Below are 26,853 nucleotides of genomic sequence, written 5' to 3'. Positions count from 1 at the left end.
TTATTCCATCGAGAATGAGGAAGAATGAAGAGGAATAGCTTATCGCTTAGAAATTTCCACGCGTTTTAGTTGTATAAGATGTATTGTACAAGGGTTTATATAAATAGTTTATAAAAATTAGCTGATAAGTCTTAGATTCTAAGTTTTAATACTATAAGATGTATTGTACATGGGTTTATAAACGTATGAACTAAGAAGTAGCTTGTAAGAACAATTCTGTAGTATGGAAATTGTTAATGGATTAACAATAAATGATTTTATTGTTGATAATTCATTGTTTAATCATTTAAAGACCTGTCCAGCGCTCCTAGAATGACCATTTCCAATCCTTAAACGAGAAAGAACTCGTAAAAAATAGCCCTGAACCGAAGTAAATTAGTTCTAAGTTCGAATCCCGGCGCATCGATTCCTAGAATTTTGCCAATAACCGGAAGTGACGTCATTTTCCAAGAAATGGCACATTACGAATACCTCCTCACCCATTATGTTCTCCTGATACATGTTCGAAAATCGAGGTACGGATTGAAGAATCCTGAAAATTGCAAAGTCCTAGAAAATGACGTCACTTCCGGGAATCGCCAAAATTCCTGGAATTCTCGATGACGTCATTTCCAAGAAGTGGCACTATTCGGATACCTCCTATGACGTCATGTTCTCCTGATACAAAGTCGGATTTTCAAGATTTTGATCGAAAAATCGGCAAAGTATCAGGAGAACATGACGTCATAGGAGGTATCGGCAATTCCAGGAATTCTCGATGACGTCATTTCCAAGAAGTGGCAAAACTCGGATACCTCCTATGACGTCATGTTCTCCTGATACATTGTCGATTTTTCGAACAAAATCTTGAAAATCCGACTTTGTATCAGGAGAACATGACGTCATAGGAGGTATCCGAAAGTGCCGCTTCTTGGAAATGACGTCATCGAGAATTCCTGGAATTGCCGATACCTCCTATGACGTCATGTTCTCCTGATACTTTGCCGATTTTTCGATCAAAATCTTGAAAATCCGACTTTGTATCAGGAGAACATGACGTCATAGGAGGTATCCGAAAGTGCCACTTCTTGGAAATGACGTCATCAAAAATTCCAAGAATTTCTGTGATTCCTGAAGATGACGTCACTTCCGGTTATTGACAAAAATTTTAGGAATCGAGACGCCGGGATTCGAAATTAGAACTAATTTAATTAGGTTCAGGGCTATTTTTTACGAGATTTCTCGTTTAAGGATTGGAATTGGTCATTTTAGAAGCGCTGGACTTAAAGGATAATGATAACACTCGTTGCGTTCCATTTAAATAATTTATTTATTCATTAAAATCAATAAAATATACAATGAATGACAATTAAACTGTCTTACAATGGTACAAACGTGAATATACTTATAATACAATGATTTTCGCATTCGCAATAACTTAATTATACCGGTGTGAACATAATGCACTTATTACTAGACTTAATTTACTCTAGTACAAAACTGTAGTACTAGAAAATACAATATAACATAATAAAATCACTTTAAGATGAACACGTGGATGGGCTCTCTTGATCACGAGCGACTCCTAACTCCTGCTGACGGCTGCCAATGATTCCCCTACGAGTATCATCCTAGCTTACAGTCTGCGACCACAAAGTTCTACAATATAAAAATATATAAGAAAGCATTAGCGAAAAATCTTCGAGCAATAGTATTTAAAATCATCGTACACTCGACAATCGGTCAGAACTGCAGTGAAACCACTGCGTGGATCCATCGATCCCCTTGGAGCGGCGAAATCGTTGAAAAATCGTGCGCAGCAGACATCGCATCGCGCTTTCTGACCCTCGATCAACCAACCTGGAGCCAGCAGCGCGAGTCGTGTCGGTTTCCGAGCCGGGGAAGCAGCTGTTGCGAGTGCGACGCGACGCGAAAAACCGGGAGACTCGTTTCGCGCGCGGACGCTCGACGTCGCGCGACAGAGGGTCGTTCAACCGCGCTGTCGAACCACCGTGGCGGGGGTGAGAAAAACGAAAGGTCAGAGAAGAACAGAGGAAAGGAAGGAGGAAGGGAGCGAGAGAGAGAAAAAAAACAGAGGAAAAAAGGAGGAAACAGGTGAAACGAAAGAGGGAGGAGGGAGAGAAGGTCGAAGGGGGATTCAATCGATATCGGATTACAGATTGAGCTCGACAGGCCCGAAAGTTAGGGGGCGCGCCGCGGCCAATCCTTCCCCGGCTCTCCCAATCCGCTTAACTTCGCAGATTCGACTGCGAAACTTATCGAATCGCTCCCGTGCCTACGAAATCGGCCCATATATCTGCGGTATCGGTAATGTATTCGTCGGTGAGACGCATCGATTCGACCGTACGTCTACCCCGATTTTGTGGGCTCGCTTCTTTTTTCCCTTCTTTTTGTCTCGCTTTTGTATTTTAATCCCTCTTGGTCAGCGTTTAAATACGAAGGGTCAGTATCCTTTGAAAATATGCGAAGCTCCTACTTGAAGCTAACTAAATACCAATCGACCATTATAACGTATTTTATACATGGTTGAAAAGAATGTTTGCAAAGTCACTTGTCACAGTTCACAATTTTATTTTATACGACACTCGATCGATTCGAAGGATCCTTCGAACTTTCCCAGAGAAGCCTCCCTAAAGGAGGTTCCCTATAAAAAAAAAAGGGGGAATTTCGATACAATTCCGCGGGATGGAGGTATGATCCGTCACGATGAAAGGATATTTATTAAGTCGAAGAGATAACGTCATCGAGGGATGACTCTATCGCGGTCCTTTCGGCACAATTTCTCTTCCCTCGCCCCTCGCACAGACGATACGATCTCTCCTTTTCTACCCCCCGCGCGGGACGTATCGATTCTAATTCGATCGGCACGTAACCCGTGTAATTACGTTCCACGATGGATTAATCTCGTTCCGACGTGTCCATCGAGTGAGTTTCCTTTGAAGAACTCCACTTTGAGCAGCCGTTGGAGAAAAGAGGCAATTCCCTTGCCTTTCGTCGATCACTCGCCAAACTCGATCGATCCTCCCGGTCGGAGAGATCGATTTCAAATTAAAAAATTCATTAAAAATCTGAATGAAATTTAAGAAAAATACAATAAAGATATATTTCTTATCGTTTCGAATACGAATAACCACCGAACGAAATCACTGCGGACTTGGTAAATGAGTTAAACGCTCGATTACCATCGCTTCGCTTAACCAAGAGAAAATCGTGTCTACACGTAGTACGTAGAAAGAAAAGTTGGTAGGCGATAAAAATTCCAGGATATCGCCGCGAGAAATCCCGTTCTCGTCCCGTGTACACGGCGCGTGGCGTCTGTTTAATGCAATTTCCAGCGGCCTTATCCGGTCGCGCTCGACTCCCGCGAGGGGAACATCTCACGGCGGCCCCGTGGCGATAAATTGGCGCCACTCGAATCAACTTTTGAATTACGGCTCGAGAGAGAGAGAGAGAGAAAGAGAGAGGATGGAGGAGAGCTCGTTACAAGGGCCAGCGAAAATCTTGTTAGCCGCGTTGCAACCGTAATGAACTCGTTCACCGATGAAAGGGAACACTGCCGCCAAACGGAAGTCGCCGTTCCGCTACGATTTATCGGTTATGCCGTTTCGTGGAAACTTATGGCCGATTCCGCAGTTGGAAATCGGTGACATAACCCGCGTCGATGCCGCGTAAAATTTCATCGTCGATTGAATTGTTTCCGTCCGCTTGATGGAGGTAATTAAATTCGAGAGTGGTGGTGGAGTTAATTACAACGACGCAGTCGAAACGGTACGCTCAGTGGCGATTAATCCTCGCTGGTTAGCATTAATAAATGGTGATTAACCTGGCAATTATACGTATTATTGCGTCGAGAGATTGAGTAGGTGTCTGAATTAAGTGGCTAGACTAGCGCCAGGAATTTTAGTTGGTATACCTTGCGATCTCTGCTTGGTATTTAAACAGCTGAGAAAGTGCTTCTCAAATCACAACAATGTGAATCAATTATTCGCGGAATTGCGATTTTCAATTATTTATGAATTGTTGTGAACGATATCTGTTTCAAAAAATTACATGGATGGATATTGAATAGAATCGAGTTTCAAAGGATTGGCTCGTTTAAAAAAAATGAGCAGTCCAAGGGTGTTCGAAAGTGCAGCGACATTAGCTGAAATTAGCCGGGCAATTTGTCCGCGGGACAGCGTCGCGACAGACCGTTCAACAGAAATCAGTACGGCTGCGAGGCGTCGAACGCGTGCCGTTTTTGACGCGTTATTGGCGTTTAATTCGATTGGAACGCCGGGTCCGCGCAAACCAGCCGCGCGCGCGGTATAACTCAATTTCCTCCGTTTCGCAGCGGCGATTGTCCGCTTTTAATCCCGACGGCTAGCCTCCTATCCCGCCCACGCGATACTCTTGCACTGGCGAGAAAGTTACGGCACAGGTGTGTCCTCTCGCGGATCCTTTCGTTCAGCTACCGTGGAAACGAGTCGCGATAAGTAGCAGCCATCTAGCTGGGGACCGATCGATCTTCCCTCATTTTTTTTCTCCCCCCCCCCCCTCGACAAGGTAAAAACGTCTCCCAACAGCCATTCTTTTAAATCAATGTAAATCTCTGTTCATTTACGTGTCACGTGTTCAAAATTGCAAGTTTGTCGAACAAAATAGCTTGGATCCATTAAACTTCCGCTACATTTCACTGTACCGATCGGAAATGTTCGAAACCGCAGCAAGGTTATTTAAAACTAGCCGAAAGAACGCAGAGAAGGAGACAACGCCAGGCTCAAAGCGACCTCCGTCAAAGGGCCGCGGCTGAGGGTTCGCGTGGCCATCGAACGGGGCGTCGAATCTCACCCCCTCGTAAAAAGCAGAGGCTGGCCACGCTCCTCGCTAAGCGAAGTAGTCCTCGAAACTGTCGATGGGCTCCCTGACATTTAACCGCGCGCGCGCACCCCACACGATCCACGTCCCACACCCTTGCGAGGGCTAACAGGATTCTGCGACATCCGAAGAGCCGCTATTCTCGAGCGTCGTTTCCTCCGCGGTTAAATCCTTTCTGCACCGCCTTCTGTCCTCCGCCTCTGCTCTCGATTCAGCCCCTAGCCACAGCCCGTTCCGCGGCGCTCGCCCCGTTTTTGTCGCCGCTAAAAACTTTTGATACCTCGCTCGAAGACGGGACGACGACGCAGAGGTGGCGGCTGGCATTGTTTCGAGCCGTGGAAAGGGAGCGGATCCGTCGGGCGAAGAGGGTCGAGATAAGCCGCCAGGGGGTGGAGAAACGAGCCCCGCGACGCGGCGTCCGTGCCGATAACGGCGGTCCTCAGGGCGCGTTCACACCGAACTTAGGCTTAGTCGTGGCGAGGAGGACGGTAAATTTCCGCGGCGCGATAGCGATCCAACGGCCGGATGGGAATAAGAATTCCTCGTTATCCGGGGCGTAACGCGAGGAACGGGGGTAAGTTACAGCTGGGACGCAGTCTGCACATGGCGCGGATATCTTAGGACGTGCGAGAGGGTGTCTGCGTCGTGCTTGGGAATTGCTGCTGATCCCCGTAACCCTTTCTCGAGGGGCGCTGAGAAAAGTGTTGACGCGTTTTGGGTGCTGAAACGGGCGAGGGTTGTTCTAACTTGATTTTACAAATCTCTGACTTCTCCGTCGTCGCGATGGATTTATTTGAAATAGGGGAAACGAATTCGCGCGAGTCCCACGGTTTTCTAGCAAGAGAGGAACACGCGAAGCGTGCTGCCGGGAGAGAACGAATCGTCGATCGTTCGAATCAAGGTTTCGTCGAAGGGGAAAATCGCATCAATCTCGAGGCAATCTCGGCAAACAGCTCATTCCTCTTCCGCCGCCTGGCTCGGCCGTTTCAAGTGCACACGGGCAATTCCTCGCCTCTAAGTGATTCCCGTATCTCGCAGATCGGTTTCTGCGAGCGAAAGGGGGCGGCGCCGATTCGAAACGGGCGCCACTTTCGGTTATCTCTTCGAGCCTCGAGACACTGCACGAATTACCAATATTATTAACGACCAGTCCCTTCTCCGCGATAACGCCCAGAAGCCATTTTAACCCTGCCCTTCGACAATTATCCTCTCTCCGTTCCCGTGACTCTGGTTCAACTCGCATAACTCGTAGCGCGATTCAAAAATCACGCGTTCGTTCGTTGTTTTATTTTACAAGCCTCGTTTCGATTGCTCGTCGATGTTCCACAGTTAATTAAAACAACCAGCGAGCGAAAGCTGCGCAAGAATCTCAAAATGCTCTATCCGCTCGTTCCTTCGTACATCCCATTCAAATTTCCACGTTAAAGAGCAAGAAGTTTTCACGCAAGACGAATCGTCAGTCTGGAATATGAAATTCCCGAGGAAAAATGATTCGTCTCGCGCGGCGTATCGTCGTGGACGAGGGACAAAGCGACGAGGCAGGATGGAACGAGGTAGCAGAGGAACGAGAGACAGAGAGTTACAGGCGGACGCGCACGGACGGGGGCCACGCGAGTGCGCGCAAAGCGCGGCGTGAACCAGCGGGAAGAGAAACGCGCGATGGTCGAAAGAGGAGGCAAGAAAGCCGCTGGCAAAGGGAAGAGGGCCACGGGGACAAAGAGGAAGAGGACAGCGAGGACCGCGAAGAAGGGAATGGAAACGCGCGGTGGCCCGCGGAGAGATACGTGGATGACTCGATGGCTGTTGGAGACAGAAAGGAACTCTGTGGGACAAAGGGGAAGCTCTGTCTGCGGATTACACGGTTTCGACTAAAGTCACACAATAAGAACTGTCACTTTTAATATCTCTGGTACCATTTTCAAGCACCTATCGATACAAAAACCACCGCGTGACAAGCAATGCTATCTACAATCGAATCTTCAACGATCGAAGTCGTTCAGAAAATCTTTCTGAACTCGGCAATGTTGATAAAACCATTGGTCGCGCGATATTCAACCGAATAAAGTAGACCAGCACGTTTGCAACCGCCTCTTCGCTAGTCCAACGAGACGATACACAGTGTAACGTAGCGACCGAATGTAGGAACGAGCGGACAAGACAGAGGCAATATCCTCGAGAAGGAGAACGCGAGAAAGCGAGGAAGAGAGGAGAGAGAAGACCCCTGGCAGATGATATCGAGGCAGAGTTCGCGGCAGCAGAAATACAAACAGAGAGGTTGTATTGTAGTCAGCGGGCATTGTCTGCGGGCGTGCAGAGGCCTACGCGCCCCCTGCTGTCCCTCCTTTGAAACAAAAGCCGCCTCTAACAGGCCTGCCAACAGGGGACGCGCACAATTACATACACGGCCGCCCGTTGCACACTTCAGACTCTCTCCTAAGAAGCTTTAATTAACGGGGGACTGAGCGCGGTTTAAAAAGCGGCCGCGCGCGACTAACCGAGGGCCTCATCCGCCCCCTCGAAAACTCGCTCCAGACACTCTTCTAACCTTAGCCTCGTTACGCACGATCGGCTTCCGCGTCAACGATTCCAATCGAGAATCGGCCGCAATTATTCGCCGACGTTCAACTTCACCCCAGGTCGGATTTACGCGGCGCCCCCCTCGTTCGTTACTCAACCCTTCCCACCGATTCCTGCGCCTCTCCATCCGTTTCGTAATTTATTCGAACGTGGAGAACGCTGGCGTTTCTCCTCTTCCAGTTCTTTTCTGGCTAGGGAATTTTCATGCGTGGTACCTTGGGGGTGGATACTTTGGTCTTCATTTTCTGTGTAACTACTCTGGTAACTGATGTGTCATGAATATAGAAACATAGGTGTCAAGTACGCGAATGTAGGAACCTCTTCGACTCGATCAATCCAACGTTTTCGTCTAACGAGGACACAGAAACTCCATTGAATCTAAATTTATTCGAACGCTGGAGGACGCTGATGGTTTTCCTCTTCCAGCTCTTGCCACGATTCCGTGGACAGTGTTTTCTGGCTAGGGAATTTTCATGCGTGGTACCTTGGGGGTGGATACTTTGGTCCTCGTTTTCTGCGTAACTACTCTGGTACCTGTCGTGTCATGAATATGGAAGCATAGATGACAAGTGAACGAATGTAGAGACCCCTTAGATTCGATCGATCCAACTTCTTCGCTTAAAGAGGACTCAGAACTCCGTTGAATCTAGTTACTAGAACCTGCACAATGTATGCGAAATATTCCCCAGGAAAGATCATCTGGTAAGAGCAATTATCACTCGATCAAGATTAATCGCGACCTTCGTACCCTGGGAATGATCGATGACGTCGTGTACCCTATCGCAGATCGCATCGCGATGGCTCTATCAAGATCGCGCGTAACTCTGTCGGTAACAACGCGCGATCTGTATCGAGCCAGCTGGATCGCGGCGTTTCCGCGCTTCGAGCGCGTGTACGCAGAGGCTCGCGTTTAGCGCATCTGTCAGAGACAAGGTCCCCAGCGTGAATCATCCGGTCGTGTACGTGAGCGCGCGTCGTCGATCGGTAAGGTATACCCGGAAACAGGTGTCGGCGACGACGCTCCGTCCAACGGAGCTCGCAGGCACGTAAACGCCGGGTTTGCTCGAGGCGTGTCGGTTCTCGTCCGTTGCGACGCATATGAAACGTGCACACGCGGAAGACGCGCGTGTGTTTACGGAGCAATTTAAACGAAATGCAATCCCACATTTTGTAACGGGTTGATAAAGATCGCGCGTTCAGTGAATCGATAGCATTCGACGTGTTCTGTTGGAGATCTGAAGTAAAGTAAGCGCAGAGGGTAGCGAAAAATTCTAAATTTCTACGAATTAATCAGCGATCACTATTTAAGCAATTCGATAGCGTTCGAAGTGCTTTATCAGAGATCAAGCTAAAATAAGTATGTTTTTTTTTTTGGTTAAAGATCTGGGCTAAAGTAGATATACAAATGAAGCAATGGAGAATGATAAATGAAAAGTATAATCAGATATCACAGTTTAAGCGATTCGACAGCGTTCAAAGCGCTTTATCAGAGGCTAAAGCTAAAATAAGTATAACTTTTTTTTTTGTTAAAGGTCTGGTCTAAAGTAGATATCCAAACGGAGAAATGGGAAATGATAAATGAAAAGTATAATCCCAAGTCAGAGTTTAAGCGGTTCGACAGCATTCAAAGTGCTTTATCAGAGATCAAAGCTAAAATAAGTATAACTTTTTTTTTTTGTTAAAGATCTGGCCCAAAGTAGATATCCAAACGGAGAAATGGAAAATGATAAACGAAAAGTATAATCAGAAGTCAGAGTTTAAGCGATTCGACAGCATTCAAAGTGCTTTATTAGAGATCAAAGCTAAAATAAGTATAACTTTTTTTTTTGTTAAAGATCTGGCCCAAAGTAGATATCCAAACGGAGAAATGGAAAATGATAAATATAATCAACGAAAAGTATAATCAGAAGTCAGAGTTTAAGCGATTCGACAACGTTCCAAGTGGCTTTATCAGAGATCGGAGGTAGAATAAGCGTAGAGAGGCGAACGAGCCAAGAAAGGGATCGGACAACGGTCGTTATGCAGGAGAGTGTGCATTATTAAGGTACGTCGCGGCGACTGACAGACGCAAGGGCTTTTAACGAGTTCCGGCGATTGTTCCCGCCCAATGGTAGGAACGACGAAAACACGAGGCCGTGTCGCGTCTGAGGGACTCTGGACCAACGATTGTTACCATCAACCACTCGACGTTTTATTGCCTCCGTATTTGCTCGCCTTCGCTCTTGTTCACTTCTGCGTCGTTCTGTCGCGGAATCCACCTATTTAACGTTTAACGCGCGCCTTTTGAGCGAGCCTGTAGCAAAAGGGGAATTCACTGGAACGGACTGCTGTCCCTTTTCCGGCGTGCGTCTACGGCTTCGCGACACGATCGTCGAGTTGTAAACACGTTTTATGCCTCTGTTCAACTTTGTCCAAGTTAATCAGGCGAAAGCGCTTCGTTGGAGAAATCACGACGCCAATCGCTAATTTCCAATTATTCCATCTACGATTAATATTTCATATTATAACGCGAGTTAATCGAAACGATCGCTGATCGATCGTTGCGCAAATGTGACACTGGTGTTTCAGTTAATTGAAATTAATTTTATAATTTCTGTACAATTACTTCTTAATCCTTCGTTAACTCTTCTCTTGAAGTTTTATACATTCGTAGCCTTCACATTTGTGACGTAAAAGATAATGGATACTCATATCGCAATAAATAACCGAAACGAGGAGAGACGCGTAAAAATGGACTATCCGAACACGACCGCGTCGATCGTTCTGGTGGACATTAGTCATCTTCAACGCGTGCGAAACGTCCGAGGCATTCAGAAGCTGAACGTCGATGCGAATCGTATTCGAGGTCGAATCGATTCTCGCGAGAATGAACGCACCCGTTGGGACGCGGGGGGCCGTATAAACGGCAAATGGAAAAAAGCACGGACGTAAGGTGGAACGGCTCGTAAATAAATCGCCAGCGTTGTTCACGGTCCGCTCGTTATCCTCTTCAACCCCCCTCGCTTTTCGCGTCACTTCTCGCGCGAGACCCCTTTTCATTTTATTTTATTCCGCCCGTAGCAACCCCCGCGTGGGTCGCGTCGCGATTGAGTCGGCGACGGCCTTCGGAAAATAACGAATCCAAATAGATTCAATCTGTCCCACGATTCTCGACCGTCCCGCCGTCCTTTTCTCCCTCTGTGAACGATAAAAAAAAAAAGAGGGCGGGATCGAACCCGTCCTGACTGGGTATTGCTCGATTCTCACGCAGAAGTATACATCTCGCTACCCCCTCGCGTGCGTTTATCCAGGATATTCCCGAATAGACTCGCGTCGCAAAATATTTTGCGTATTCGCTGCAATATTCTGCACAGCAACGAATTTAATTCCCTCTGAATTAGTAAAAAACATCTCAGAAGCCACGAGCGAGAATGTTTAGCGATAACTGCACCCTCGACGACTACACGCGAACCCTCATCGAGAACTAGAAACGCATCTCTCGAGTGTGTTGCGTCTAGCCGGTGCGAGAGACGTGGAAGATCGTCGCGCGTCTACGTATCGACGATTGTCCAAGTAAAGGTCGAACGTGACGAAACAACGACCCCTAACGCGCGACCTGTTCCCGCAGTTGGTTCACGTACGACACCGAAGACGCACACTTGACACCGTCGACGAATTCACGCGTGACGCCGCTCGAGGAATACCAAGCTCGCGGCGAACGCGAGCAGGCCCTCTCGACGAGGACTACGCTCGAGCGTATCGAACGAGCCGCTCGAGAGAGATTACGGATTCGAGGGGTTGCGGATACCTTTCAGCACGGAGTACGTGTACTCTAGATTAGACCTCTGATTCTTACCCCTAACCCATCAGGATCTCCACGGCTCCTGTGTCCCAAGAGTTTGCCTCTCCTTCTGGTATATGCAATACAGTACAATTATTTTCGGATATATTCGACGAACGAAATGAATAATTGTACGCGATACTCCATGTACGCGCGTCACATTTCACTCCACGTAGGACGTAACGAAATTTTATACGATAACCCTTTGTTTAACCCCCTGTTTCACATTCCTATGCTATACGAGTCGCTACCTGTACATCAACGTCCTGCCTCAGAAATATACAGCCCAGAGTCCCGCCCTCCCTCTGGCCAGAACGGTCTCAAACCAAACTCTCCCAGTGCAAAGTGGCAGCACCCAAAGGTCGCGGTACGAATTCCGTGCACGCCTCGAGCCTCGACAAAAGGGAGACGCAACCGTCCCCCTCTGCACAGGCTTCTGTCTCTCCAAGAAGCTATCAGAACAGCCGTCTAATATTTGCCGTCGATACGATGCGAGGCTACGCGCGTAAAGAACAATTCCGTTTGCTGTTCGCCGCCAGAGGTTCCTCCTCGACCTTGGTTCCTCCGCAGAAAGAATCGAGAGGGCGAGGAGGAAACTCGTGAGTGGATTATTCTTTTCTTTTCGCGAGACGATGCCTGTACGATGAGATACAGAGGGACGTGGTAGATCGTATAAATTCCACGGGGGGTGGATATTGAAAATATCTGACTAAATTCGAGACTTGTAGGTTGCGAGGTTGAACGATGAGGATACACGATTGGAGTGGATGCTGAGAGTTTGGTCATTCGAGTAGATCGTTTGAGTTTGGAATTCTTTTAGGGGTAGATGAAGGGTGTGGGTGTTGTGATTCGAGAATTGAAAGAGTGGAGGTTGGAGAGGAAATTTGAAATTACACATTTTTCTCGTTTGCATTCGCAGAATTTGTTCGCTTTTCTAACTTATCGAGAGAGAATTGATACACAGTGCATCGTTCTGGTTCTCGAGAGATATTGACCGCGATGCACCGTTAATTTCGCCACGTGCGCGAAGTTAATTACTTTGCGAGACACCAGCGTGTCACAGTTACGCGTCCTCGAAGTTGGCACGCGATCCAGCGACAGAAGTAGGGGAAAAAAGAAAAAAACGGAAGGAAGAAAAAAAGGAGAAAGCGTACGGGACGCGTGTCATTGGCCGGTGTTTCGCGTGAGTTACTCTAATAGGATTCAGCAAATTACTTACCAACTGGTCCCGCGGTGTGCGCTACGATTCCCCGTGGATTTCCTGACCTGTTGGGAAAAGAACGAGAGCGCGTTAGTGCGTTTTCAACTGCGAGCCGTTCAGCTCCAGGCTCGCCAAAATTGTTGAGAAAATGCCCACGGTTAGGCAATCGTGAGCCAGTGGTTAATTATGCGTTCGTTATCCCCCCTCGCTATTAAAACTTTCTTTAACCCACTCAGATTTAACGACGCGTTGATACTGCATTTTATATGCAATTTCTCAAATTGAAAATTAAACCTTGCAACTGTAACTTTTAATAGAAATGCAATTCTAATTATTGACAATGATAACATGGTATTCGAAATGATTGGAATAAAATAAAAAGTGAAGCAGCAGCTCGAAAAATGATTCCGTCATCCGATCCCGACGTTCCACATCGTCCCTTCGCTCGTAAAACTATAAAGCGTCTCGTCGTGGCTGTCGTAAACCAATCGCGAAACTGAAATAAATCCGAGAAGATCGGCGCTCGTTAATTTGAACCGCGAACCGACGCAACCGTCGACGTGCTAATCCCTGGGGCGTCCGAAAGAAGCCTGGAAACAATTACCAGCGATCGGTTAGCTTAACTCTGTTACGCGAGGAGCAAAAAGGAGCCGCTACGAGTTCGACTCGATGGGGTTCGAGCAAATCTTTTCACCGGACCGTGAACTTGCGCGGAGATAAAGGAGAGAGAAACGGGAACGAAGCGTAGCGTGGTAATCAGCTAACTGCTTCCGGTTTCACCGCGAAGAAGCCAACGATCATCGATCAGAATTGTTTATTTATTTACTTTTTTCTCTTCTGGATAAATAAATTACAATAATTCTGTTTCGAAGACAGAAATCCGTCACGCGAGCTTGTGTAACAAACTGATCCAACCCCATCGAAGACGCAGACGCTTCTTCCCCTTAATGCGCATTCTGCGTCGCGAGCCAAGCGTTTCTGCGAGCGCGTTTGTCGCATCGAGCGATCTTAAAGGGAGTTGCGTTCAGAATTAGCGATATTTGCAACTCGAGGGTGAGCAATACGAAATTAGCGACACGCGGGGCCAGTCGGGTCGAGCAGCTCGGATGGAGGCTCGCGAAACGAATTGGACGCTTGCGCGGGGGGGTAAATTAATACGAGCGCGGAATGGTGAATGAAAATTAGCGGCAATTGCGGTCGCGGTCGAAAATATTACCGTTCGCGGTCGTCCCTCGAGCTGACAACGACCGACCTGCCTAATTGTACCGGCCTCTCGCTTTGGACCTGATTAGATTTCCGTCCACGAGCTGTTCGAGGGTTGTTCTCGCGCGCGTTCGTTTCTAAAGTTACGGTGTTTCCGTACGAAACAGCGTTTGTCCGTTTCAGCCTTTTATAATTTTATAATTTTAAAATTTTTAAATAACGTATATACATTGAAGTTTATGTGTTATAATTAATTTCTTGATTCCCTTTTCGTCTTTTATTTATTGAGTCGACTTGTCTGCATCCCTCGAAACCAAAAACCTTTCCTCCACCACCCTCTATCTATAAATTCGCATAAATCCACGTAGTTGCACGGTAAAATCACTGGTTCGCGACTCCGTTTCCGAGAAATCGGCTCGTAAAACCTCGCCCTTCCAACCAGCTGGCCATTAATACGGAAATATCCCCGTGGTGTGCAATGGACGCAGCGCAATTAGGGTGAACAGGGCGGTGGAACATGGACGCGTAATGCGTCCGTCGAGGGGGATCCGTCTTGACCTCTAAAAAGCGTTCTCGAAAGCTTACGGAAACGCCGCGTGGTTTTGGGGTTGTCTCGACCCGTGGCGAAACTTCTCATGTCGCCTTTGGGACGTTCCACGTCGAAGCCACCGCGTGGAAACGATGTTGGTTTAACGATCAGAGTTTTAGGGTGCGCTTTGCATTCGAGACTCCATCGAGTGGGATATTTATCAAGTTACGCGGAGAAAATTTTCTTCTATTAATTTGTTCGAGTGGAAACGGTTTGTTTTTGACGGTTCCAGAGGGTGGATCGAGTGGGTGATGGTTGCCAGGCTACACGGGGATTATGTAATTTTTATAATGGAAGAATCTGCGAGCTGACGTCAGAGAGAATGTTTCGCAATTTATTTAGCTAAATAGTCTTATTTTCGTTAGTTGCTAAGCTTGAAAGGGGGTGGATTTTATCAGAGCTGCCTCCCGACTTCCCAGGGATTGTGTCATTTTTATAATGGCTGGTTGGATGATGGAACATGCGAGCTGACGTCAAAGGAAGCTCCACAGTTTGTTTAGCTTGAAACCTTTATATTTGCCATTTTCGCTGTTCCGAAGGGGGTGGCTGCAGACATTATTTTATCCTCAAAAGATTGCATCATTTCTATAACGAACATTTAGATAATAAAAAGCGTAAGCTGAACTCAAAGTATTGTCACAGTCCATTTAAAAAATCCATTCCATCCACGTAATTTTTATGATTAATCTTTTGAACAATTTTTTGTACACGAGACAAGTTCTAGCTTCTTCTAAATTACTAACTAACAGAAAATCCTGTAAACGAATTCCCTCTGACGCCAACCATCGACTATTTCGAAGGCACCGAAATGGACGATCCGAGACTGGAGGTCGAAAAACCGGAAATGGTAATTCGCTGATTCGATCGGGCGGAAGATGCCCGGAAAAGAGGCACGTTCGATTAGTATCGATGTTTAATGAACTCCAGCGCGGGACAGGACGCGACCATAAATAAAATCCAAGTTACATTGGACCGTGAATATAAATACAGACGGTACGTGGACCACAGAGAAACGAGCTGCGCAACAGACTCCAGTTAAATACTATTTCCAGACAGTACAAACGTACTACTTTCCCTCGAGGTGCATGCGTGTTCATTTGCCACATTGCAACCACGAAATTTCGCGGTTGAAAAATCCTTTTACTCTGAACTGCCGCAGACGGTTATTCGACGTGCATCGAACAGAATTAACCGCTCTCGATCGCCAATAAGTAACCTCGAAAGGAACATCTGTATCAGTCGCGCGACAAACGACCACCGATTTCTTCGTTGTCTGGCATCGCCTCCTTCGTTAGCTGTTTTTCGTAAACGAACCAACGACGTCGTTGTTATTTTTCCAAGGCTTTTTAACGAGGTTTCTCGCGCGCCCCTCCATCTCGATTCCAGTCTCCTCTTCTGTGGTACACGGGTGAATTACGGGAACGCGAATTACTCGGGGGATCGGTTTGAATGGCCGCGCGACGAGCAGCTATTGAATAAGCAATTGCCCGCGGCCGTCCTGGGCCCCGCGTCGCGACCGATTTTCGAAACTCGTTAACCGTGTAATGGAATCCGAGAATTATCCGGAATACACCGTCAACCGGCGGCACCGCGCGCCGATTTTGTTTATCTCGCGTTCATTTCACAATTTATGAGCGTTTGGGCTGGGACGAGGACGTTTCAGCGGCGTTCGGGACGTTTCAAATTGTTACGCGGTTAATAACTGTTTTATACGAAGAATTTTCTAACCAGAAATTTCGCGAGGGATATACATTCGAGCGAGGGTTCGTCGAGAATATTAGTTTGGAAGCGGTTTTTCGGGTTGGAGCCGTTCGATTACAATACCCAAAGTAGGGTTGGCATCAATTTCAATAAAAAGCGAGGATCGTAAATTATTTTACCCACTTACGCGATCGGGTACGAGTCACTGAGCTCTCCGACTTCTCTTTTAATAAAACGCCGCCATAAACAACCGAAAAAACCATTCCACGGGCCCTCGCCACCCTCTACAGACCACCCCAAATTACTCACCCCCAACAATTTTCCTCGACCACCTTCGCGTTCTCCTTGCATAATATACCCTTCTAACAAGGTATTGCGATTTTTCATAAGGGAAGACTACGAACCCTCCCCAACCCCTAACACATAAACCCTCTAAAACTCTGTAAAACTTCTCCGAGTGAGCAATGGTTACGATCGAAACGTACGATCCTCAAAATTGACTCTTATTTAAAAAAAAAAGCCAATGTATCGTAGCATCTACTCTTATCTCTACAAAATTGAAACAATAATACACTCACAAGTTGTACTATAACTTAACCGCGAACAATCGCAACTGATCCTCGACCAAACAATTTTCACGAAGCGATAACAGCATAATTGGATGAAAAACCGAGCGCAGAGACGGTGGCAGCATCGTCGTTAAAACTTGCTAATCCAGGTACACAATGCGAAACGGTTCGAGGCCGTTTCGAGGTGCGTTTGGTGGACGGATCCAAGGGGGAGGCTAAAGCCGGTTAACGTGAGATCGCAGGCTGACGGAGCATGTTGCGAGCACATGGCGCTTCCTCGAGCTGGCTGTGTACAGAGGGTAACCGTAATGACGCGCGTGTGTGCGTGCACGCAACGACGACGAGGCTCGTGTACCAAGCGATGGTTGGGTCGTCGAATGTGTGGGTGCGAGACGCGGCGGTGCTCGCGAGCCGCTTTCGTCGGGGACATCGTGCACGGCTCGAGACATCCGGTACAATAGCCTCCGGTTATAATAGGCGGCTAGTTCCTCGCATTGTTCGAACGGCACGTTATACGCTCGCGGAGCTACGAGCACGCGATGGTACGCGCAGGATGTTGGTTGAAGTGCGCGCGCGTGGTCGACGGACAAATTAGGTTGTCGAGTAACGGGGAGTCGATTCGCGTTGGGCGTCCATCGACGCGAGGCAGGATCGTTAGGCAGAGCGTTCTTTCCTCGAGACATTCTTGGGCGAGACGATCAGTTAGGGAAGAGAGTGAGAGTCGAAGCAGGATCGGGGCCAAGATCGAGTTCAAGGCTGAGACGCGAAGAGCGGCGACCAAGTATGCCAAGAAACGAAGGAAACGCGAGGTATTCCGGGAAATCGGAGCGAGGAGGCGCGAAGACAGCGAGACAATACGAGAGCACTAAGAAACCGAGACAATAGGACGGCGGAGGATTAAAGAGGATGGACGGTAAGGTATACGGTTTAAGATTACAAGGTGTCCTGAGGGAGTAGGGTGCTCGGATGCAAGGAGAGAAAAAGTTTGGGGCGCCAAGAGGAGAGGACACCGTGGTATTTCCACGACGAGAGCCAAGAGAAGGGACGAGATCGAGACGGCGAGGCACGCAGTGGAGCCAAGAGAACAAGGTACTTGGACAGCGCGGCATTAAACCAAGGTCAGGACAATAAGACAATAAGGTAATAAGGTAGCAAGACAATAGAGTACTGAGGATACCACGCAGTCAGACCGATAAGGTACTTTAAGATAAGGTATTCTGGGGGACCAAGACAATGAGGTAGCAAGGTTTCCAGGTACCAAGCATAGAAATATCAAGGTATCAAAGGACGCCACAGTATCGATATATCAAGATAGAAAGATAGCAAGGTGTCGAGACACCATGACGTAATGGTATCAAGGCGTCGAGCTACCGTAAAGGTATCAAAGTCTTGAGATGCCAAGAGCGACAAATCTAAGAAACGAAAAATCAAACGCAAACTCACGCCACGATCCAATTGATGTTTCACGTTCAAAGCGTTACAGGATTAATATGGACCCTCGTAGACGCACGTGTGCAAGGCGCAGAGCAACCAGACACACCGTACGCATCCACCAGCCGAATTCGATAACCCGGACGTTTAATCCAGATTTCAGCCAGCGTCTGATGGGCCGAAATGAACTTTCAGTCGATTGATCCCGGGATTGCTCCGATGAAGAACTCCCATCGCGCGTTTCCAGCTGTCTGGCCCGCTTTAATATCACTTATCATCGATCCCCACTCTGCCACGATCGATATCAACCCCTGCTGGCCATTACGCGCGACAGATCCCCTGCGCGAGGAAATTCGTCTGCATCGACGCACGTGCGCCAGACAAAAGTGTCGCGAAGCGATCGTAGATAGTACACAGAACGTCGAGGGTAAATGGAACTGGGTCGAAATTCTGCGACGAGCACCACATCGAGTTCCCCCAACGCAAGATTACAATCGACTTCGATGTAACGTGATTAATATGTTGTACAATGGTTCAGAATCCGTTAGAGCACGGTTTCATCTTTTATTTTTAGCAAATAATTGATTTTTTATGGGGTTTAGGGGATGGTACACTGAGACGTATCACGCTTGGGGGTGGAATAGCGGTTTAGAGTGGGTTTTTGAGGATCTTCCGGTACTTTTGAGGATTGAGGAATCCCACCTTGGGATTAAATGGGGGTTGAAAAACTTGCCACGCGAGAGGAGCTAAATGAAAAGTTTACTACCCTCTTTCTACGCGACTCTTATTCGAAAGGTGTGGAAAGATAAGGGGTGCGATGCTTAAGCAGGTTTGAGAATAATCCTAAAATTCTCTGGGAACATTTGAGCAAATATGCTCGAGAAGAATTTCTTGAACTTCGTGCTGGTTTTAGAAAAACTAATTTCGATCTCTCAGTGCTCTTCGCGCGCATACGGAAGGGTCGAATAAACTGCGGTTCAACGAATCGCATGAATCATAGGCGAGGAATGAAATTTCTTTGGTCCCAGGCATTTTTGAAAAATGTTCCAGTCGCGTTTTCACGGCCGGGTTGGCTGCGGCCATTTCTCATGGGCCGCGTTGCGCGATGAAATTAAAGCGTTAATTGCAGCGCGAGGCGCGGCGAAAATGAAGTGGCAATTAGGTGGCATTGGTCAGCGGAATGTTTCCACCATTCCTCTTCCCTTTTTATCATTCCACGCGTCCGTTACTCCTCATATCCTCGCAGGTTCGACCCTTCGCAGGTTCGATTCGTTACAGCCGCGTGTAAATGATCTTGCTATCTTTTTACGAAAAAAAAGAAAGAAAAAAACACTGTGCACTCGACAAATTTATTTCAAGTAAAAAAAAGGGGGGATAGGGAGACAGTAATGGGTTGGAACCGAGCGCGCGAAAGAATCGATGCGTCGGAAATAAGGGACGGGGGTGAACAGAGGGAAACGAAGAAATCAGAATACAAACGAGCGTCCACTGGCAATTAGGCTGATTTATTATTTTAATTGGCACGTTTAATTGGCCATCTGATTACTCGCCGGTCGACGTGATACGAAAGTAACGGGGAACCAGTTCGAACAGACTAATCGATACGTCCATACGTTGCGCCTAGCCAGACAGCCTGCACACGCTTGCGTACTTCCGGTTCCACGCGTGCCCTATCCAGCTAATTCCTCATCCACGCAGATGTCATCTCTATTTTTTTATTCATTCCTCAAAAGGATGGATAATTCGAATTTTTTAAATTTCAAACGGAAACGATATCGATCGATCGATCAATGGATTAACAAGCAACTACACGTGTACGCTCGTGGCACGCTCGCAACGAGCGATACAAAGGCGTGAACAAGATCTCCTTGACACTTTGGACAATCGTGGAACGGATAAATAGCCGTGCGTTTGTAACGCTGTAAGTTAGGTAGGGCAACATTGCGCAACGTGACTTCTGAACACGTACGAACAATTTATTCAGACACGTGGCCGTGTCCTTTGTCATCCTGAACTTTTCCTAGTTTCCACTTTATATCCTCGATGTTCATTTGTAATTGTAATTTCTACGTCCTTCATTCAAATGCTCTCCGCGCTACTATGATCTAAATCGACCAATTTTTCCTCGAATTAACGCGAGAACAGTAACGATAATCAATCTTCCGGGATTAGCGATCTTTCATTTTCGATACAACGTGCATCACCGTTCCTAAACGCAAGAGTAATGACAATACAGCGTGCACAGCTTCGAACGGACTCGTAAATTGTTCCATAGCGCATAACGAACAATTTTCCAAAATCCGTGCCCAAGCGGATGTACCACGCTCGAGGGATCAACAATGCTGGTAACAGTTATTAATTCAACATTAACAGACGTAACTATAATTGAAACGTAAAAAATTGAAGCTGTAACAATAGCAGCAACAATATCTCGCTCTCGTTGAGGACATTTAACATGAAAAGTCGGGGAGATACAATTTTCATTTCTGTTTCGCGTGGCGATTACTATTATTATGCCAGCTCTGCTGGAGAAAACCTGACAAAGTGCACTGCAAATTTGCTCGAGCGTAACAAATCCAGCCATGGTTTGGGTCTGGTCGAAAACGTGAAAGCCGCTTCAACGTTTCGACACTCGCCCACACCACCCCCTTCTAACGTTTCAACCACTCGATTTCCACCTTCGATACAGACGTAACGCCGCAAGTGTATCCTGGTTCCTCCGCCACCCGCAGCAATCCGTCTCGAGAGGCTCGTTCGTAGCCGCGTGCTCGCTGAACAAGCAAAGATACGCCTAATGCAAATGATCAATTTATGTTAAGCAGGCTGACGCGACACCGAGAGACGCGTAAACGAGTGAAACCCAGCGGGTGGGGCACGCGCGAGGGTCGTTTAAATAAGGAAGTTCATTGACGAGAGTTAACGACGTATTATGGCGGCAGACGCTGCTGCGTAACTAAGTACTTGGTTTCGTGATCTCGCCTGAGGAATTCGAACACTGTATATGCGTGTGCTATGGGAAAAGTGCATTCGATCAGCCATCCCTTGAGTCGAGTCTTTCATCTTTGTCTTGATGGTTGTGGATGAATTGTGTGACAAAGTGTTGCGTGGTTGGAAAATTTCGGATGTTATCCTGTACTTTTGTGTATAGAGAATAAATTTGCAAGGAAAAATTGAGTATCTTGACCTGTGAGCGTATCTGATTTGCGAGATAAGACTCTACACCTGTAGCCACTTGGCTTCTTCTGATTTTTTAGTTCCTCTAACTACTTTTCTTCGTTGGATCTCGCGATTTTCTACAATACAGACACTCCACTGGAAATGTCACGGGAAATCGTGCAATATAGACGCAGCGCGAGTACCAAATGCACCGAATCCCTTCTCGAGTATCTCCAGCCGCGTCTTCTACCTTCGTCCCGGATAAATTATTATGTGCCCAGCGTTGTAGCCGCGTGAGAAAGTTTGTTGGATACCACTGGTAGTATAATACGTCCCTTTAGTCCAATCTGCATTATTACGCTGCGGACGTGTATGCGGATATAGTGTTTCCAAGTAATATCGCGAAATGTAATTAAAATATACGCGAGTCGAGGGTGCGCGAGTAGCGTCGAAAATGATCGAAACAGCAGCATTTGGGGGTGGATGATTCGAGAAAAAATCACCCTGTCGATTAATCGCGAATCAAAGAAGCACCAGTGATTTAAACATCCCCTTGCTGCCATTTATAATAATAATAATACGCGAAAACTCGACAACAATCGGAGGCATCGAACGCGATCCTCTAAACACCCTCGCATTCGCGCGTTCTTCAGCAAGCATTTGTTTTATGATCGTTCGAAACAGCAGCGTACGGGGGTGGATGATTCGAGGAAAAAATCGCCGTGTCGATTAATCAGGAATCAAAGAAGCACCAATGATCTAAACATCCCCTTGCTGCCATTTATAATAATAATAATACGCGAAAACTCGACAACAATCGGAGGCATCGAACGCGATCCTCTAAACACCCTCGCATTCGCGCGTTCTTCAGCAAGCATTTGTTTTACGCGCGACGAGAATTCACTCGACACCAGGACAAAAGGTAGCGGGTTCCACGGGGGTTTGTGTGGAGTCGCGCGAAAAACGAGCGCAAAAACCAGCGTCTCCCGTCCGCGAACCCCTGTATCTACAAATCGACACGTTTCGCGCAACGCGAGGAGGGCGCAGATGTGGCGAGCGGTGGATGAAAAGCGACGCGATCGAAAGAGAGAGAGAAAAAAAAAAGAAGATAGACGAGAGTGTAGGAGAAGGTACGAATCGTGGGATCGAATCTGGGTACTGGCAATAAATATCGAGTTCGATGGTAATTGCCTCAGCCCCGATAACAACTCGCGGTTGCTCGCCGCGGCTGCAGAACGTATTTGTACAGCCAACGAAGATTATCACCCGGTTAAGCGCCGCGGCGCCACGTTTCGAATTGTGACGCGATGGAACGCGACGCGTACGACCGGATACGCAGCTCGGACGCTCGTCGCGACGGACATTTTAATGTTTCCCTCTGTCGACGACACGATTTACTTTAGGATTTACTCGCACGACTTTTTATATTTTCTTATACAACGATTTCAAGTATTTATAAATATTTGATATGAGAAATCTGTGCACGTGTAGAGAATAACGTGATAAATGTTGGATATATGGTAGGCGTTATGTAAAATGAATTATGTAACAGGCATCGTCAGGAAATTATAGGTACGTGCATAGCGGGACCGAGAAGCGAGCGTACACTTCGCGAAAATGGAATTTGTTCGACATTTATGTTCCACCTTGCTGATAGCGGAACAGAGCTACTTTATGTGATGCTACATAATATTTGCAGCGCTTGCTACAACGCCAAACAAATTTCCGTAATGAAATTTCATTAAAAACACAAAGTGTTGCTCGTTTTGATCGTTCACCCCCTAGCACCCTCTGTCGCATAAAACAAACAGCCTAACGAACACACCACTTCCTCCGTTCCACATACACGTATCTCATCGCGCGAAATCGCAATTCATCCTCTATTCCCTTTCGTCCTGTCGTTCCTCGAACCCGCCACTTTCGCCACGTCCACGCGTGTACCAACGCAACGCTGGACATTTTTGGATTGCTTGGTACAGAGATAGTAGAGAGAAGCTTTATGATTTCTCGCGATGGTGGTTGCTCGTCGACAACTGCGTTGGCTGATATGAACTTGGCCTTGGAGAGTTCGAGAAAACGGCTGGGTGCCAGCATCTGGGGGCTCTTTCATTAGACGTCTAACGCACAGCGCAGAGAAGGCGAGCTCGAGGATAGAAGGTCAGAGAGAGACACCACCACGGCGGAAGCTTCATTACCGTGGTTCCGGTCCGCGTAACGACGATCCCGGCCAGCGAGCAATCCCAGTTCCTCGACTCGTTTATTCCCCGGTTCTATTATACTTTGCGCTGTACACACGCGATAATTAATCCCACTGGCGAGGGGAGGGGGACCTGGTGCCCTCTCTTTTTGCTAAATTGCTACGTTAAAAGCCCCGCTTTTGCGTCTACCTTTCCTCACTTTGTACGATTCTGACTCTATCAACATGATTAAAGACACTTTTCTATAGTATGCTTTTTATATATATTATATATACGTAGACTGGAGAAACTATTAGTTGAGAAGCTTGAATTAGAAAAGGCTATCATTGGGGATAAAATTAGAATCTTATCGATTAACAAGCTGAGGAACCTATGTGAGCAACCATAACGCAACCCTTATTCCATCATTGTTCTAATTCCTGTTCTATTTTAATATAATATCGCGCGTTATCCAAATGCAACCACTGTTCATTATAACTCACGTATACCGCGTGCTCGTTAAACACGCACGCGATTATGGCTTGAACAGGTAAATAAAATTTAATGAAGATTACGCGAGTCAGGTTTAGACGAACGATATGAAGCCTAGCATCGCGTACTTAGAAAAGTGAATTCGCACGCTGTTTCATCCGAGTTTATCGATCGCGCGTCTCGCGTTATGACGCGTGCAGGTTCTTAATGGGACGACGAGTCGGAAAGTGGCGGGCATAAAGCCGCGGTGATTCATACGTTCCGCGAGGGAAAAGAGAAAATGAGTTAAACGACAGAATTGTATCAGTCGCGACTCGTTGCATCGTAAAAGCCGCGAGGCTCTCGCGACTCGTATAACGGAATCTATTAAGACCGGCTGCGAGGCGGACGATGACTAAGCGTCGATCCTTTAAGCTCATCGAGCCGCACGCGCTGCTCTCCCCCGTGGAAATCGGTACGTTCTGACGAATCTCTGTTATTCGCAGATAGATTTCGAGCGTTCGCGAGAAATTCCAATTTCCAGACAAGTATGTATCCAGTTATTTTCATATTCGTTACATGGTACAGGAAGCATTTCAAAGAGGAATGTTTCTCGTTTCTTTTCGAAGTACTAAACTAGCTACGAATTTTTAAATCACCTCCGTGTTCCCAATTCTTATTAACGATCACACGATAAAGTGTATACTCCACCTCTCAAGATAGAAAAAAAAAGACACAGACGAATATCGCGATATTGCAGAAAAGATTGCTTTTTTTCCTCCCTCTTCCATCGATCTGGCGAGCTAAAATTTGCGAACCCTGGTATCACTCCAGCCCCCAGCATTGTTCCATTGCTCTCGAGGGAGATCGATGAGAAACTGGCCCGCGTGTGAATTACAGGAACGTCTTTTTCTCCCGCAACAGCCACGTCGTACTTCCACCCCATTTTTCATCCCCTCTCGCTCATTCATTTCTCTCGCTCGCTACACGAGTTCGAGTAACAAATGCAAGCTCGCGGAAATTCCTCGACTCCACAATTCATCGAGTTTCATACGTACACAGAGCCTATAAATACAGACGTATTACGGAAGGTGCGTGCGCGAGATGGATTAAAAATGAAACTGCGCGCATCCACCGTCGAGTGGGCCTCGACGACGGCTGCAGTGGCATCTCGAGACCCGTTTTATACGGTGTTACGTATGTTTAACGGTGGATCGTGTTCCTGGACGCGAGTGAAATTTCATTCGACGGCTCGTTGTCACCGAATGGTTTATCTCTCCCGCGGCTTATGTGTTCTTCTGCCGTCTGAAAACATCAGATGGGGAATAAAGAGCTTGCTCGCTTCACAGAGCTCGTCTTCGAGGGAATACGATGGAGGTAACGGTCGCAGGAATAATCGCAAGTTATCCTTCGATAACTTTTCAACCGGATTAAAGCGTTCAAGCTCTTGATGCTATCCTGCGTTTCCATTAATAATCAACTCTCCATAACTTTACATTTTGTTCGTTTGTTCCGTGAGATAAAAGGATCGCTCTAAACTATAAGGATAGGATCAAAAAGTGAAGAAGAGAAGAGTTTGTTTTTTAACGCGAAAGGGTCGATCGTGTAGGTGGACGTCCGCGATGTGGTGAATTCCGACGGATGCTCGCGGACATCACGTATATCGTTTGCAACGGGGCCAGAGCACGGTGCGCGTCCCCATGTTTAATTCATGGCGACGCATTACTCATTCATTCATACGATCGCGCGGAAGCCACTTCCGAGAAGAATGCCGTAACAAGTTTCTGGAAGCCGTTCCTACTCTTTCCATCGCCGTTTCCTATCGGGATACCCGGGTACGCGCGAGAACTCGCGCGGAGACGCGAGCTAAGGGGGATGAAAGCCGTCGATGGATCTCGAGGAACAACACTGAGGCGCGCCAGTCGTTCGACGAGCGCCGATTTTCCCCTCGAAACGTGATAAACGATCGAATCGCGAGGCTGAGTTCGAAGACTTTAACTTGAAGAAAGAAACGCGCTGCAAGTGTCGTTGGTATACACCGCTGAGACTTTTTGTTCGACGATCAAAGCAGAGAGCGTGCCAAGGCTAATGGGCCTGCGTTCAACGTTGCAATTTGTGTTTCGTTTCTAGAATTTCCACGATAATGCATCGATTTTCGCCTTGACACGTTACATGGGCCTTATATGGACAAGGATGTTTGTCTTATCAAGTGACACTCGCTGCTTCGATTCTCTCTGCATGAGAGAATCGTAAAAGAAGATGATATGGGTCAACTTGGTGATCAAACTCGTAATGTATTTTTGGCTCGCGGTTATTTACGAGTTAATTCATACTTTAATCGTTAAGAATTACGACATTTCCAGCATTTGTTTCTCTCGCATGCGATAGTTGCTTTAAACGGGACGTAATGGTACGTTCTCGCTAGGCTGTTTTTAGTACGCTTCCTGTTTACCAAAGTTGACGTAAATTGCCGTCTTCAAGGTCCTTTACTTCCATTCAGGGATCCCACGTCATAGCACGTTTTAACGCATGATATACGAGGTGCACAATTTGATCTTCGACTGGGAACGAGTACTCGTTCCCATGTTCAGGCTCGTGCAACCAACTGTCAGTCACGTAGTACTACGGTTGCATTCGATCCCTCGACTTACGCAACCCCTCTCAGCGCTTTCTCTAAACTACGTTCAAGCTCGCGATGCTATCGTGCGTTTGCATTAATAATTGACCTCGTAGATCGAACGAATCGTGTTCTATACTTTTGGCCTGTTTCATTTCGTCCAATTTCGATTTTATTTGAGCCAAGATCGCAGTGAAAAAAAATATTTGCCACTGCAAAGCACGTCGATTTCATTGCGATCAATCGGATGCTCTGAGAAGAATGCAATAAAACCGGAAGCTTCGACACGGGTCAACAGTCGAAATCTATCGACTCGATACGAAAAAGGTAGACGGAACGAAGGCAGCTGCGAAAGGGTGCTGCAAAGTGGAGCAACGTCGTTGTCCTTTGACGACAAAGGAAACGCGTGCCACTTTTCGCTCGTAGAACCTGCCACCTTTGTCCATTGGGTGAACGACTGGCAATAGAACCGCGACACGCTTCT

General features: G+C 47.1%; 1 protein-coding gene across 5 annotated transcripts in view; it reads right to left on the bottom strand.

Moving 5' to 3' along the window:
* Positions 1-26,853, bottom strand: part of LOC143425637 (uncharacterized) — a 121,959-nt gene that overhangs the window by 68,604 nt on the left and 26,502 nt on the right. For all 5 annotated transcript variants that reach the window (XM_076898598.1, XM_076898599.1, XM_076898596.1 and 2 more), the window contains exon 3: positions 12,474-12,520. The gene's annotated coding sequence lies outside the window, so the exon portion shown is untranslated. The remainder of the gene's footprint in view (positions 1-12,473; positions 12,521-26,853) is intronic.

The sequence above is a fragment of the Xylocopa sonorina genome, chromosome 7 (genome assembly GCF_050948175.1).
Source record: "Xylocopa sonorina isolate GNS202 chromosome 7, iyXylSono1_principal, whole genome shotgun sequence".
Taxonomy (NCBI): Eukaryota; Metazoa; Arthropoda; class Insecta; order Hymenoptera; family Apidae; genus Xylocopa; species Xylocopa sonorina.
Note: the sequence above shows the minus strand (reverse complement) of the source record. Positions and strands in the feature narration are given on the sequence as shown.